Source organism: Rhinopithecus bieti, unplaced genomic scaffold (assembly GCF_001698545.2).
Source record: "Rhinopithecus bieti isolate Rb0 unplaced genomic scaffold, ASM169854v2 scaffold_19482, whole genome shotgun sequence".
Classification (NCBI taxonomy): domain Eukaryota; kingdom Metazoa; phylum Chordata; class Mammalia; order Primates; family Cercopithecidae; genus Rhinopithecus; species Rhinopithecus bieti.
Genome location: NW_016809768.1, coordinates 3294882 through 3309672, shown reverse-complemented (window position 1 = coordinate 3309672; position 14791 = coordinate 3294882).

Genomic DNA, 14791 nt, shown 5'->3' with positions numbered 1-14791 from the left:
GTATAAAAGATAAGGGATGTATAAAAGATGAAGGCGTTCAAGAGAAGGGCACGATTATGGTGAATTAGAACCAATGTCCCCTAAGAAGTGGACTTGCTCCAAGGAGTGGGAGAGAATTATTTCCAAATCGTTTTTCTTCATACACAGTTTTTACTTTCAATGTGATGAGAGAGACAAGGCAGTTCTAGAGAAAGAACATCATCCTGAGGTCAGCGAAAATTGCTTTCGGTAGAAAAGCTATTACCAAATTTTAAAACCCAATAAAAGAGTTTAATAAGGTGCCTAGTTACAAAATAAATCTATAAAAATCAATAGCTTTGTTTTATACCAATAATAACCTGACACAAAATGTAAGGGGAGGAAAATTCCATACACCATCACGATGATAAATATGAAATACACAGGACAATCTTCACGAGGTATGTCAACGTCCTAGATGAACACTTCAAAATGTACTTGCAGAGAGAAGACATCATGTTCATTAAAGGGAACAATTGAGATTGTGGTTTTCATTTTCCCTGTTGTAATTTTCATTACCTTTGTATTAATTTGCTCTGATGTCTGTATTCCCCACTATGCTGTAAACTTAATGATGGCAAAGACTCGATTCCATTCTTTGCTGGGTACATATCCAAGTACATAGCCAAGTCTTGGGACACAGGAGGTGTTCAATACACATTAGTAGGATTAATGAGTGAAGATGGAGATGATCACAAAACTAAGTTGTCTTCAAGTGACCTCCAGAAAAATCCAGGATTCTGCCCTGAATCAAAAGAATGGTTTCAAATCATAGTGATTCTCGGGCAATCAGGACTTTAATTCTGCCAACAGAATATTCCTGGAGCCTCAGCAAAGAGTGTACATCCCAACACATTGAGGCATAGTAAAAGTAAAAAGGATGGTTCCGAGAAAATTATCATCTTGTGAAGTAGCAATAGCCAGGAGGCTCCTCTGACTTTTCCCAGCAGTCCTGAGGGTCAGAGAGGCTCCTTGAAATGTTCCAGAGACTTCTGGGAGAGCGGTAATTCCTCCAGAACTTCCAACATTGATTACATTGACAATATCATAGAAGGAAATGCTTGTTGTTTGAAATCAAACCTAACCTGATAGCTGTGGCCCTTTGGCCTTCTTAGAGGTGGAAATCAGAGAGCATAATCCACATAGAGGTGAAACTCAGTTTCCACTCCACTCCTTCTTCTTGACACTGGGAAGGAAAGGAGAAGGAGCTACCCTTGAAATGGATACCCCATGGTTTAGCAGAAGACATTGATGAGTTTTCAGTCTGCAAAAAGAGGTCTAGAACCCATTATTGGGGGCAAAAAACAGAGAGCACATAGTCCTTCTGCATATGGAAAGGGTTTGCTTTGAGGAAGGAGATGCCGTGAGCAGAACAGGAAGTCAGAGAACAAACAAAATAGCAGCAGGACCCTGGAGCCCCTGCTGGTGAGAATTGTCAAGTGATTGTCAGAAGAAGTCCCAGTGCTCAGTTAAGTCAGGTTCATAAACAGATAATTATATGAATTGAGGAAAAGGAGCCAAGTTCCACATGTACATTGGTACAGAGACTAGGAATTGGCTGTGAGAGGGAAGAGTTCAGCGAGGCTTTGAGTTCTGCCAGGAGTCAAACTCGGCTTGCAACAATCATAGGGAGATTGGCGGGAGGTGGATTACCTGGTGAAACTTGCAAGGAAGGGCCAAGAAGGCTCGTCTGAGCCAAGGCCACCCTACCGGCAAGTCCCTGTGAGCCACACAGAAGGGGACAGTCTTGCTATTCCTTGCAGGACAAATCACCCTTGGAGAGCTACAGCCTGAGACGTTTACAACCTAGAGCTTCTCTGTAAGTCATCAGGAGACAAGTGAGAGTGCAAATGCAGCAGATGAAGGCTGATGGAAAGAATTTGGGGCATTTGGGCTAAAAAGAGAAGTCCATGGGGGAACAAAATGGTCATCTTCAAAACATGGATGGAGTGTACTTCTTATTGTTATGATTCTGGGGGGCAAATCGGAGTTCAAAGGTGCAAGTGGGAGGCCAGGGGCAGTGGTTCAAACCTGTAATCCCAGCACTTTGGGAGGCCGAGGCGGGCAGATCAACTTGAAGTTTGAGACCAGCCTAGCCAACATGATGAAACCCTGGCTCTACTAAAAACTACAAAATTTAAAATTAGCTGGACACAGTGGTGGGCACCTGTGATCCCAGCTACTTGGGAGGCTGAGGCAGGAGAATCACTTGAACCTGGGAGGTAGAGGTTGCAGTGAGACAAGATTGCACTACTCCCTTCCAGCCTGGGGGGCAGAGAAAGACTCCATCTCAAAAAAAAAAAAAAAAAAAAAAGGGAAAAAAAAAAAAAAAAAAGTGGAAATAGCAGGAAGAAATAACTTGCCTCAATGCAAGGAAAATATTTCTGGCAATTCGAGAAGACAGTATGAGGGTGTCTTTCCGTGCACATCAGTTCCTCTCTCAATGGGTAAGGTGGGTCCACAGGGCAGAGGAGGTAAGAGCCCGGCTCCAGGGTTTGAGGAGGGGTGTGGGGAATCTCTGGGGCAAGAGGAGGTGCTTCCATGGGATCTCTTGATAGAATTCGTCAAGGGTCCCAGCATGAACAGCAGCCCCAAGTGCCTCTGTGGGAAGTGGGAAGCGGAGCTCCTCACCGCTTTGGGGAGCATTTCTGGGGTAAGAACAGACACTCTTGAGCAAACTCGGGGACAGTCAGACAAGGGCCTTACTGACTGTCAGGTGGGCTCTTTCCAAGGGAAGAGGTGGCCAGACCATCTGCTTTCCAGAGTCACTGACTTCATGTCACACAATGGAGGAAACATGGGGTACTCCCCTATGCAGAACAGCTCTTCGAGCTCTCAGCCCTGCCTAAGGGGCATTTGTGCTGAGAGCCCATAGGATTGGCTGGAAGGGTGCGGGAGCAAATTTCAGTCTCCAATTTCAGAAAGCAGTTTTCATGGTCATGGGCAGCCCCAGAGCGACGCAGCCTGGCCCTAAAGAAGAAATCGACTCTGGATTGGGAGCAAGGGCTCCCAGATATCTCCGAGGACACCCTCTGGACGCTGTTGCTTTGGTCTTTTGGTGTTGCTCATGCCCGTGGCTTTATTTTTCCCCTCCCCTGCGGCATGTAGATTAATACGAATTCCCTGCATTTCCCATAACCCTGCCCCCAAAGCTGGGTTACATAACTTCTGAGCCTCGTGAAGTGCTCCAAGCATTGTGCTTCAGGATGAAACCAGCTCTCCGACGTTCCAAGGCAAGAAGCATTGACCAACTAAATAGGATTTGGAAGTTCCAAAGAGCGGGCCGGGTAACACATTTAGAACAGTCTTAGAGCAGTGCCGTAGACAATTTTCTGGATCCCTAGATACAATAGCACAGGAAAATGTGGTTTATGTGGTCAAGCGTTGCTTACATGGGTTTAAAAAGAATATTGGCTTAAAATTGGCTGGCTCACATAAAGAGGAATTCTATAGAAAAAATATCTCATCAACATGAGGCTGACTTGAGGCTCTTTTAACATGATTGAGTTAAAAGATTTCAAAAGAAAAGAAATGAACAATGTAATTTGCTCTTATTGCTCCTACTATTATACTTAAAGTGACATGTTTATTTCTATTTTAATAAAAGACAGAAGCTAAAAATTCTCTTAAGTGTGAAACAGCTGGGTTTAGAGAGGGTTTGATTAATTAAGCCAGTAAATGCCTCACAAAAACACTCTACCATTTGGCTGAAAGATAGTCTCTGCTCGGGAGAGGGCTGAGGCTGCAATCATGAAAAACACCATTTTGCTGAAAACAGAGCACGTCAGTGGAGAGCAGATTGAATCCCATAATCAAATTTGTCATTTTAAAGTAGGCTAGATTTCTCTCTTAGTACAGGCATTAATTGAATACAAGACAGCCATCACACTGTGTTTTCAATCTATAGTAAAAATAATCTTCGTTTCCCCAAGGCCCGCAGCTTTGATAAGAAGGCAGGAGTTTCTGGAAAAGAGTGTTGTGTTCCTCGGTCTGTAGACCCCGAGACACTGATTCATGGCAAGACTCACCGTGACAAGGTTTATATTCCTCAAAACCAGAGATAAGCCAAGATTTTGCAAGGGACAAAAACCAACTCTAACTTAAGTGGAAAAGGAAAATTATTAGCTTATGGAGCTAAAGAACAGAGTGAAGACAGCAATAGCTACACTGCATTCAAACGACCTCCCTCTCTGTCACACACGCACAGCACACACATGCACACACAAGCACACTCTCTCTCTGGGTTGGCCTAATCCCTCTGGCCAGCTGTCCCTATAAGTCTATCATACACCGTAGAGCACGTTATTCTACAGCCTTACTATCTCGCCCAAACAGGACAGACTTCTCCCAGTTTTTAAAATGCAGGCAAGGACTCTAATCAGGCAGCTGAGGTCACAAGTCCGTGACTGGATCAACCAGCAAGGCCAGGAGTACGGGTACCCTAATTGACTGCCCCACCAGAACCATATGTTTCAGGTGGGAGAAAGAGAAATCCTCTAAAAAAGGGGATGCAATCTTCTGAGAAGACAAAACATGACTACTCCATGCTGGCAAAGTTCCGATTCTGCCTTGTTTCCCAGAGCACAGACACAAAAGGCACAGGGAACCAAGGTGATCTACTTCTGACCTGTGCTGTCCAACATGGTGGCCACCAGCCATGTGTCTGTGAGCTCTTGAAATGTGCGTGAGATGTGCTGTAATGCAAAATACACCCTGAATTTTGAAGACATACTAAAAAAAAAAAAGAGTGTCAACATGATGAAACCTCGTCTCTGCTAAAAAAAACACAAAAATTAGCTGGATGTGGTGGCATGCACCTGTAATCTCAGCCACTCAGGAGGCAGAGGCAGGCTAATCACTTGAAACCTAAAGGCAGAGGTTGCAGTGAACCAAGATCATGCCACTGCACTCCAGCCTGGGTGACAGAGTGAGACTCCATTAAAAACCAAAAAAAAAAAATCTCATGAGTAATGGTTTATATTAATTACATATTGAAATAATATTTTGGATCTATCACATTAAATAAGATATATTATTCAAAATTTTTACTTCTTTAATGTGGCTATTACAACTTTTATAATTACATCAGTTATTACATTAGGTGACTTGCATTCTATTTCTTTGGGGATGGCTGCCTTAGAAATTGAGGGTCACAAAGGCCTTGGGTCCTGCCTTACCCAATTGAGCCAAGTGCATCTAGCAAGCACTAGCTATATGAAAAGGAAAGTAGGATGGAATTAACTTCCATTTTTACACAGCATGTGATTAGGGTGCTCAGTGTGTCTGGTTAGATGACATCAACGTTTTTTCTTTGTACTTGCCAGAGTCCCTGCTTTGGTATCTCCCAGCCATGCCCTTAAGAGATTTCTATCAAAGATCATCATCCAGTTCTTTCAGGAGGCAGCAAGCAATAACCGACGCACACAGTTATAAATCTTTGTCTGGGTACCAAAGCCATACATAAATCCATAAGCTATCCAGTCTTCCCGTCATCCCATGAAGCAGGTTGAGCAGGCTGAAGAGTGATTCAGGGTAAAATGTGCACTTTGTCAATGTCATTGTGTCACAAGGAGTCCAGATCCTAGACGCAGCTACCTCCAGTCTGCAGCCTCTCTCCATGCCCTAGCAGTCTCATGAATCTGAACAGCTTTCCTATTTGATGCTAGCTTATTTTCTAGTGTGACCCATTTTCTGCAAAAGCCAATTTAGTGTGGTAAAGGGAATAAAGGTCTGGTTGGAAAATTCATTGCCTTTCACTCAGAAAGCTTTCAATGGGAAACAAATTTAGACAGGACAGTCTTGCTTCTTTGTATATGGAAAGCACAAAGGACTTTGTGTATTCATCAGCTTCCCCTCCCAGCATCCCAGAGAGGAGGAAGGCAGGTCTCTGCATCTGGCTGACAGGAGGATTTAGAGATGTCTATTTTAGTCAAGGCCAGCCCCTAAAAGCGTGTGACCTAAAAGAAGCCCCCCAACCTTCTTACCTGCTGGGCTCTGTCTCAGTTGTAAAACAAGGCATCCAAGGACACTTAGGAAAATATTTCCAAATGCAAACTACAGGGTGCCCTGCTTAAATCTCTCCAAGAGCTGCCCATGCCAATGAAGTGCAAAGGTTTGCTATGGCCTCTAAGAGCCTACAGAATCTGACCACAGCCTGGGCCTCCAGCTCTTCTCCTGCTGCCTCCTTCACCTCTCACAGCTCTTCAGCCACATAAGCCCTGCCCTGCTTTAAGGAGAGGCAGCTGGTCCTGCCGTGGGGCCTTTCCTGGGGCAGTGTCGTCTGTCTGGAATGCTCATCCCAATAATCCTTGCCTCCGCCTCCTTAGAAGTATCTTCCTAGATCAGTCTGAGCAGTTTTCCATTTCATGCATCTAAGAAGTCAGAAGTTGTAGTTCAGGGCCATCTAGTTAACCAAGACTGGAGAGGTCAAGAGCCCAGAGAAAAGTCAAGCAGAGGCCGGGCGCGGTGGCTCATGCCTGTAATCCCAGCACTTTGGGAGGCCAAGGCGGGCAGATCACGAGGTCAGGAGATCGAGACCATCCTGGCTAACATAGTGAAACACTGTCTCTACTAAAAATACAAACAATTAGCCAGGCATGGTGGTGGGCACCTGTAGTCCCAGCTACTTAGGAGGCCGAGGCAGGAGAATGGCTCGAACCCGGGAGGTGAAGGTTGCAGTGAGCCGAGATCAGGCCATAGCACTCCAGCCTGGACCACAGAGAGAAACTCCATCTCAAAAAAAAACAAAAAAGAAAGAAAGAAAATGTCAAGCAGAAAGGAGCTAGTCTAACAGTCTCAGCCCCTTCCCCACAGGTACCTCAGCCTATTTGTAAAAGGCATGAACCTAGAGAAGCAGAAAAAAATTAGCTATAAAAAGCCTGAGGAGCCGCACAGGGCTTCTGGCACCATCACAGCACTGGAGAAATTCTTAAAAATGAAATTCAGGGTCTGACAAGGAAGAGCTGTCCTGATAACAGCCAGGCACTTAGATGGGGGCCCTGAAGAACCTCGTCCTAATGCAGTGTTTCTCAAAGTGAGATCCATGGATCCCTGGGGGTTCCAGACACTCTTCCAGGACATTCAAGAGCTCAGTCTATTTCCATAATATCCCTTGCCTTTCTCACTGAATTGACATTTGCCCTAATGATGCAAAAGTGACAGTAGATGCCTCCCCCCAAATTAAGGCAATGTCTCCAAAGTCATAGGAGTCACTGTATTCACCACCATCAGGCACTCACAGAAAAGGAACAAACAAGCAAAGTTTGTTTCCCTTAAGAATACCCTTGATGTTGCAGTAAAAATGATTACTTTTATTAAATCTTGACCTTTCAGCAAACATCGTTCTAATATGCTCTGTGATAAAATGAAGTACCTGTGATGAAAAATGAAATGTGATGGTCGCCTCTGGGAAAAGGAATCGTGTGATTTTTTTATTTTTGTGAGTTGTTAGCTGCATTAGCCTCTTTTCATGGAATGACAATATTCCCTGAAAGAACAAGTAATAGATAAATAGATCTATCTATATACTATCTATTTATCTACCTATAGACGATACCCATAGGTAGATAGATCTATCTACCAACTGAAAGATAAATTATGGTTAGACTTTATTTGAAAGACATTCTAAAAAATGTACAAAGTGAACCTGTCTCTTAAAGGAAAAAAATACTGAAGTATAGCATATAAAATTTGAATTTAAGTGAAAATTAGAATTTTGGAAAACTGAATCTGTCACTAGGAACTTGGTAGCATCCCAACAGCAAAGGCTTCCCTGTTAGGACTGATGATGATATTAATGAATACGCTGTTTTGATTTTGCATAGTAAAATGTGTCAACACTTGCAAGATTTGTATGAGTCAATGACAAATATTTTTGAATGACCAATGAATGATGTTATAAAATCATGCATCCCTAAAAGTTTCATTCAAAGAGCAAGATAGAATAATGTCTTCCCAAGTAATAGAGTACGAAAAGTTTCTTAATATCGTTTCAGATTTCACGTTGTGACCAATCTTTTTTATTTTTTTTTTTTTTTTTTTTTTTTTTGAGACCGGATCATCGCTTGTTGGGCCTTAGGTTGGAGTGCAGTGGGCAGATCTCGGCTCACTGGGAAGCTCCCGGCTCGGGTTCACACATTTCTCCTGCCCTTCGCTCCGAGTAGCTGGGGATACACCGGCCCGCCACTCGCCGGCCTAGTTTTTGTATTTTTTAGTAGAGACGGGGTTTCACTGGGTTAGCCAGGATGGTCTCGATCTTCCTGGGACTCGTGATTCCGCCGTCTCGGTCCCTCCAAGTGCTGGGTTACGGCTTGAGCCACCGCCCCGGCCTGTGCTACCAATCCTTACAGAAAACGGACCACTTGTGACTTCTTTTGTAGTATTAAAGACTAACACGGGTCTCTGAAAAGAATTGACAATACTCCACCTTTTTCCTATTTCATTATCGTGTGAGCTTGGATTTCCTACATGCCTTAATCAGAACCAACAGCATTGAACAGGATTGAACACAGACAGCAGATATGGAGAATCTGTCTCTCATTAGCCCAGCGAAATGAGGAGGTCTGAAAAAATGGCAAAACAACATGTTACCTCTGATTGACTAAATTTTAATTTTTTTTGTTTTTGAAGACAGAGATATTTTTCGTGAAATACATTATTTAGACTAACATGGAATAGGTTTATGATTGTTGATTATTTTGATTACTATTTACAATTATTGATTATTCTGAGTAAATAATGAGTAATAATACTTTGAGTAGGCCGGGCGCGGTGGCTCAAGCCTGTAATCCCAGCACTTTGGGAGGCCGAGACGGGCGGATCACGAGGTCAGGAGATCGAGACCATCCTGGCTAATACGGTGAAACCGTCTCTACCAAAAAATACAAAAAACTAGCCGGGCGACGAGGCGGGCGCCTGTAGTCCCAGCTACTTGGGAGGCTGAGGCAGGAGAATGGCGTAAACCCGGGAGGCGGAGCTTGCAGTGAGCTGAGATCCGGCCACTGCACTCCAGCCTGGGTGGCAGAGCAAGACTCCGTCTCAAAAAAAAAAAATACTTTGAGTAATATTTGAGTAATAATATTTTGAGTAAAAATATTTGAGTAATATTTTGAGTAAATAATTATTGATTATTTTCAGTAAATAATAAGCAAATGTAAAACTTGCTCAGTGTTTCATATGGCAAATATTAATATATGTAACCCATGTTAACAGAAGCTCTTTGGGTATCCCAGTAATTTTTAAGAGCATAAAGGAATCCTGAGACCAAAAGGTTTCAAAATTACTTATCTGGAACAATTGTCAAAATTGGCCATATGCCAGGCCTTAAGGCAAGTCATGACAAATCTCAGTTTTGAAATTATTCAGAGTGTGTTCTCTCATCATAGTGTAATTAAGTTTGACACTAATAAAAATACTTTAGAAATCCCCAATATTTAGAAATTAATCCATTTACTTTTCAATATTCTATGTCAAGAAGATATTCCAATAGAATTTAGAAAATATTTTCAAGTAAATTACAATTAAAAATGACATGTCAAAATTCATAGTATCTAAATAAAGGTGTACTTAGAGAAAAACTTATAGCACTAAATGTGTATATTAGAAAAGAAGCTGAAAATAAGTGATCTAAATATCTATTTAGAAGAAGTAAGAACAACAAAAGCAAATTAAGTCCAAGAAAGCAGGGGGGGAATAATAAGGTCAGAAACAATGGCTTAAAACACAAATATTCAATGGAGAATCAGCATAAAATAAAAGTTGGTTCTTCTTTGAAAAAATCTAAAAATTAATAAATACTTAAAGCACTCATCAAGAAAATTGGAGAAGGCATAAATTATCAAAATAAAAAATAAAAGGTGTCATTAAATTTTAAGATGATATAAGTATAAAGTTTAGAAAATCATAACTTACCAAAACTGATAGAAATAGAAAACACGAATAGTTCTATACCTATTAAAGAAATTGAATCTCTAAGTCAAAATCTCCCTGTAAGGAAAACTCCAGACTTGAATTCATTCAAATATTTTAAGAGGAAATGACATTAATCTTAAACATTTTCTTTTTCATAGAATATAAACATCTCTTCATTTGATGAGGAAGAAAAGCTTTGATGAAGAAACTAGACAAGAACTTTACAAGGAAGAAAATTACCAACCAATTTCTCCTATCGACGTAGACGAAAAATTCTAAACAAAATGTGAGCACATTGAATTCCATTTTATGTAAATAGGATAAAACATTTTGACAAAATCAAGTTTACTGAACAATGCAAGATTGGTTTGCTATTCAAAAATCAATGAAATATGAATACATATGTAGAGAGACTAAATGTTAAGAAACTCATGATTCAAGTCCAACATGTGACGAGCTTGGAAATCTTCATATTAAAAAAAAAAAATTGAACAAACTGAAAATCAGCAGTTCTTCATCCATCAGAGAATTGAGGTCCCAGGGCAATCTGCTACCTTGAAAATGAAAGAAGCAGACAGACAGATACAGAGAATTTCAGCTTAAAAGGAGCAGAAGGTCTCAGCTGGACAAGTTCAAGTTTAAAACTCCAGGAGGGGCCAGTCTTGGAGACGCCACACAGCTGGGAATTTCACCTCCAGAAGCCCTACCGTTACCCGAAAGGGGTCCGAGCAGACTCCCCAGAGAGGGTTCTTAGATCTTGCGCAACAAAGAACTCCAAGCAAGTCCATAAAGTGAAAACAAGTTTGTTAGAAAAGTAAAGAAACAAAAGAATGACTACTCCATAGGCAGAGCAGACCCAAAGGCTGCTGGTTGCCCATTTGTATAGTTATTTATTGATGATATGCTAAACCAAGTGGTGGATTATTCATGCCTTTCCTTTTTAGACCATATAGGGTAACTTCCTGACACAGCCACGGCATTTGTAAACTGTCGGGGCGCTGGTGGGAGTGTAGCAGTGAGGATGACCAGGTCACTCTCATCGCAATCTTGGTTTTGATGGGTTTGGGCTGGCTTCTTTACTGCAGCGTGTCTTATCGGCAAGGTTGTGATGACCTGTATTTTGTGCCTACCTCCTAACTCATTCTGTGACTTGGAATGTCTGTCTGGGAACGCAGCCCAGTAGGTCTCAGCCTTTTTTTACCCAGCCCCTATTCAAGATGGAGTTACTCTAGTTCAAACACGCCTCTGACACTGCCAACTACTCACTGTGAAGGTCCCTCATACTCCTCACCCGGGGAGGGAGACAGCAACCATTTTAAGATATGGCCAGGGCATTTTGCTCTCCTTAACTGCTGCCCTCAAGGGACAGCATTTTGCTAGGGCAGCTAGAGCCTAACTTGGGATTTTATCTGGGCCTAATTGGCCTGAGAGAACGGAAATACTCAATTCGGGCTCTAAAGACCGAGCCCTGATCAGAGGGCTACAGGACGCCTCCCTCCCCCATACCTCATTGCCTTCTCAATAGAGCTCCTGTGTAATAATGGAGGATCAAGAACTGCAAGCCTCACACCCTATTTAAAATGTTTAGAAGCCTCTAGGAAAACCCAAAGACAACAGGGGAGACAAACTCAAGAGCACTAGAGGAAATTTTAGCCTCTGACACCGCAGCCGCGGTCAACAGTGTTGACAAAAAGAGTCAAACTGTAAAATATGTTAAGAGATTTATTCTAAGACAAATATGAGTGACCATGGCCTGTGACACAGCCCTCAGGAAGTCCTGAGAACATGTGCCCAAGGTGGTTGGGGTGCAGCGTGGTTTTATATATTTTAGGGAGGCATGAAACATCAATCAAATGCGTTTAAGAAATACATTGGTCTAGTTCAGAAAGGTGGGACAACTCAAAGCCGGGCAGGGGGGCTTCCAGGCTATAGGTAAATTTAAACATTGAGTTTATCTGAAGACCTGGAATCAACAGAAAGGAAATATTCAGGTTAAAATAAAGGATTGTGGAGATCAAGTTTTACTGCGCAGAGGAAGCTTTCAGATAGCCGACCTCAGAGCAAGCGTGTTGTAAAATGTTTATTATCAGACCTAAAAGGGCGCCGGGCTCTTAGTTGATTATCTCCTGGATCTGGAAAGGAAAGAAGGGAAAAAAAGGGGAAAGGAGATTCTCTATAGAATGTGGATTTTCCCCAACAAGGGACGACTTTGCAGGACCATTTCAAGATATGACAGAGAAATATGTTTTGGGGTGAAATATTTTGATTCTCTTCCTGTTATGCCAGAGTCAGATTGGAAGGTAAGTGACGATATACAGGGTTAAAGCAAACCCATCAGATGAGAATTTATGGTTTGTAGGGCATGACTTCCCAGACCCCTTAGATAGGAATTTAGGCAAGACAAAAAAAATCAGAGCTTAGTCCTCAACAGTAAACACAGCCCAACACCTAATCAGATAAACATAAACTTCACACTCACGTCCTATATACCTCAGTTCCACTCAATACATCGTGTTGGGCTTTCAACAAAAATATTACAAAGTGGCTAAAAGCCAAAACACACAGTCTGAAGAGACAAAGCAAGATCAGAACCAACTTTTGCAAAAATCACGAAAGTGAGAAAAATCTGACACAGGGAAATTATGACAGTGAAAGAGATCTGACTGAACTGGCTCCATCTTGCCTTTAACCTCCAAACTGCCCTCGTTTATTCCTGGGCGTAGGCCAAAGTAACTTAGGGAGAAATTAATTTATAGATTAACTTTGAAGCAAAGATAATAACAGCCCCTCCCTGAAAAAAAGAAATACCCCTTCTTGTCTAGGGACCAAACTGCCTTTGTAAAACTAACAAATTAGCCACAAGATTAGAAATTATGGCACAGGAGTCACACATCCAGAGTCCACAAGATTCCTAACCTCCCCAGTTGCTCCTACAGATAACACTACTATTGTGAAAGCTAAGATTGGTGTTTAAGGTATTCTTCAGACCCTGCATTCTGGTGGACCAGCTGGCACCACCCAGACCAATCAATACATTGGCTCATCTGGTCTTGTGAACCCCACCCAGGAACTGACTCAGTGCAAGAGGACAGCTTTGTCCCCTGTGATTTCATTCCTGATCCAACCAGTCAGCATTCCCTATTCCCTAGTCCCCGCCAACCAAACAATCTTTAAAAATCCTAGACTCTGAGTTTTCAGGAAGGCTGATTTTAGTAATAATAAAACTCTATTCTCTAAATTAGCCAGCTGTGTATGTATTAAACTCTTTCTCTATTGCAATTTCCCTGTCTCAATAAATTTTCTCTATCTGGACAGTGAGCAAGAACTCATGGGACAGTTACAGAACCAAACTCAGATATGGCAGAGATTTTGAAATTATCAGAAAGGTAATTAAAGTAACTACAGTAGGCCAGGTTCAGTGGCTCATGGCTGTAACCCCAGCACTCTGTGAGGCCGAGGTGGGTGGATCACTTGAGCCCAGGAGTTCAAGATCAGCCTGGGCAACATGGAGAAAACCTGTCTCTACAAAAAATTAAAAATTTAACCAGGTGTATTTGAAGCCAGCCTGACCAACATGGTAAAACCCTGTCTCTACTAAAAATACAAAACTTAGCCAGGCATGGTGGTGCATGCCTGTAATCCCAGCTACTCAGGAGGTTGAGGCAGGAGAATTGCTTGAACCCGGGAAGTAGAGGTTGCAGTGAGCTGAGCTTGCACCACTACACTCCAGCCTGGGTGACAGAGTGAGACTCCATCTAAAAAAAAAAAAACAAACAAAAAACTTAACCAGGTGTAGTGGTGTGCCCCTGTAATTCCAGCTACTCCGAAGGCTGAGGTAGGAGGATAGCTAGAGCCTGGGGAACAGATGTTGCAGTGAGCTGAGATTGCACCACTGCACTCCAGCTTAGGTGACAGAGTAAGACCCTGTCTCAAAAAATGAATAAAAGACTACAGTTAATATACTAAGAATTTTAATGGACAAAGTGAACAACAGGAAATAGAGCCAATGGTTCATATAGGCAGAGAGATGGAAACTCAAAAAGGGAAAAGAGTTAACAGGAAATGCTAGATATCAAAAGCACTATAACAGAAATGAAGAATCCTCCTGATGGGCTCATTATAGACTAGACACGTTCAAGGAGAGAATCAATGAGCCTGAAGGTGTGTCAATAGGAGCTTCCACGACTGAAATGTGGAGGGAAAGAAGAATGAGAAAGATGGAACAGAATATTCAAGAACTATGGAATAATTACAAAAGGTATAAATTATTATAATAACAATACCATTTGTGACAATATCTAAAAGCATTATATACCAAAAAATAAATCAAGCAAAAGATTGCAAGTCCTCTACCTACAAAACCACAAAACATCATTGAGAGAAAGTAAATAAGATATAAATAAATGAAAGAATATACAATGTTCATAGATTGCAAGACTCAAAATTGAAAGATGTTCATTCTTTCCACATTTACTCAGTACAATTCTGATTAAAACTTCGGAAAGTTTTTTTTCTATAAAACTGAAAACTGATTCTATAACTTTTAGGAAATGCAATAGTACAAGTGCAGCAAAGACAATCTCAAAGAACAAAGTTGAAAGTTTTAAATGACTACATATCAAGACTTATTATGAAGTCACGGAAACTAAGACACAACTAGAGACAAATAGATGAATAAAACAGAACAAAATCACAACAGTGCACAAAATGTCACTTTATTTATGGAAAAGGTTACATACTATAGCAGTGGGGAAAAGTTGATCTTTTCACTAAAGTCAACTGGGCATATTTATTTTTAAAAATGAATCGGCCGGGCGCGGTGGCTCAAGCCTGTAATCCCAGCACTTTGGGAGGCCGAGACGGG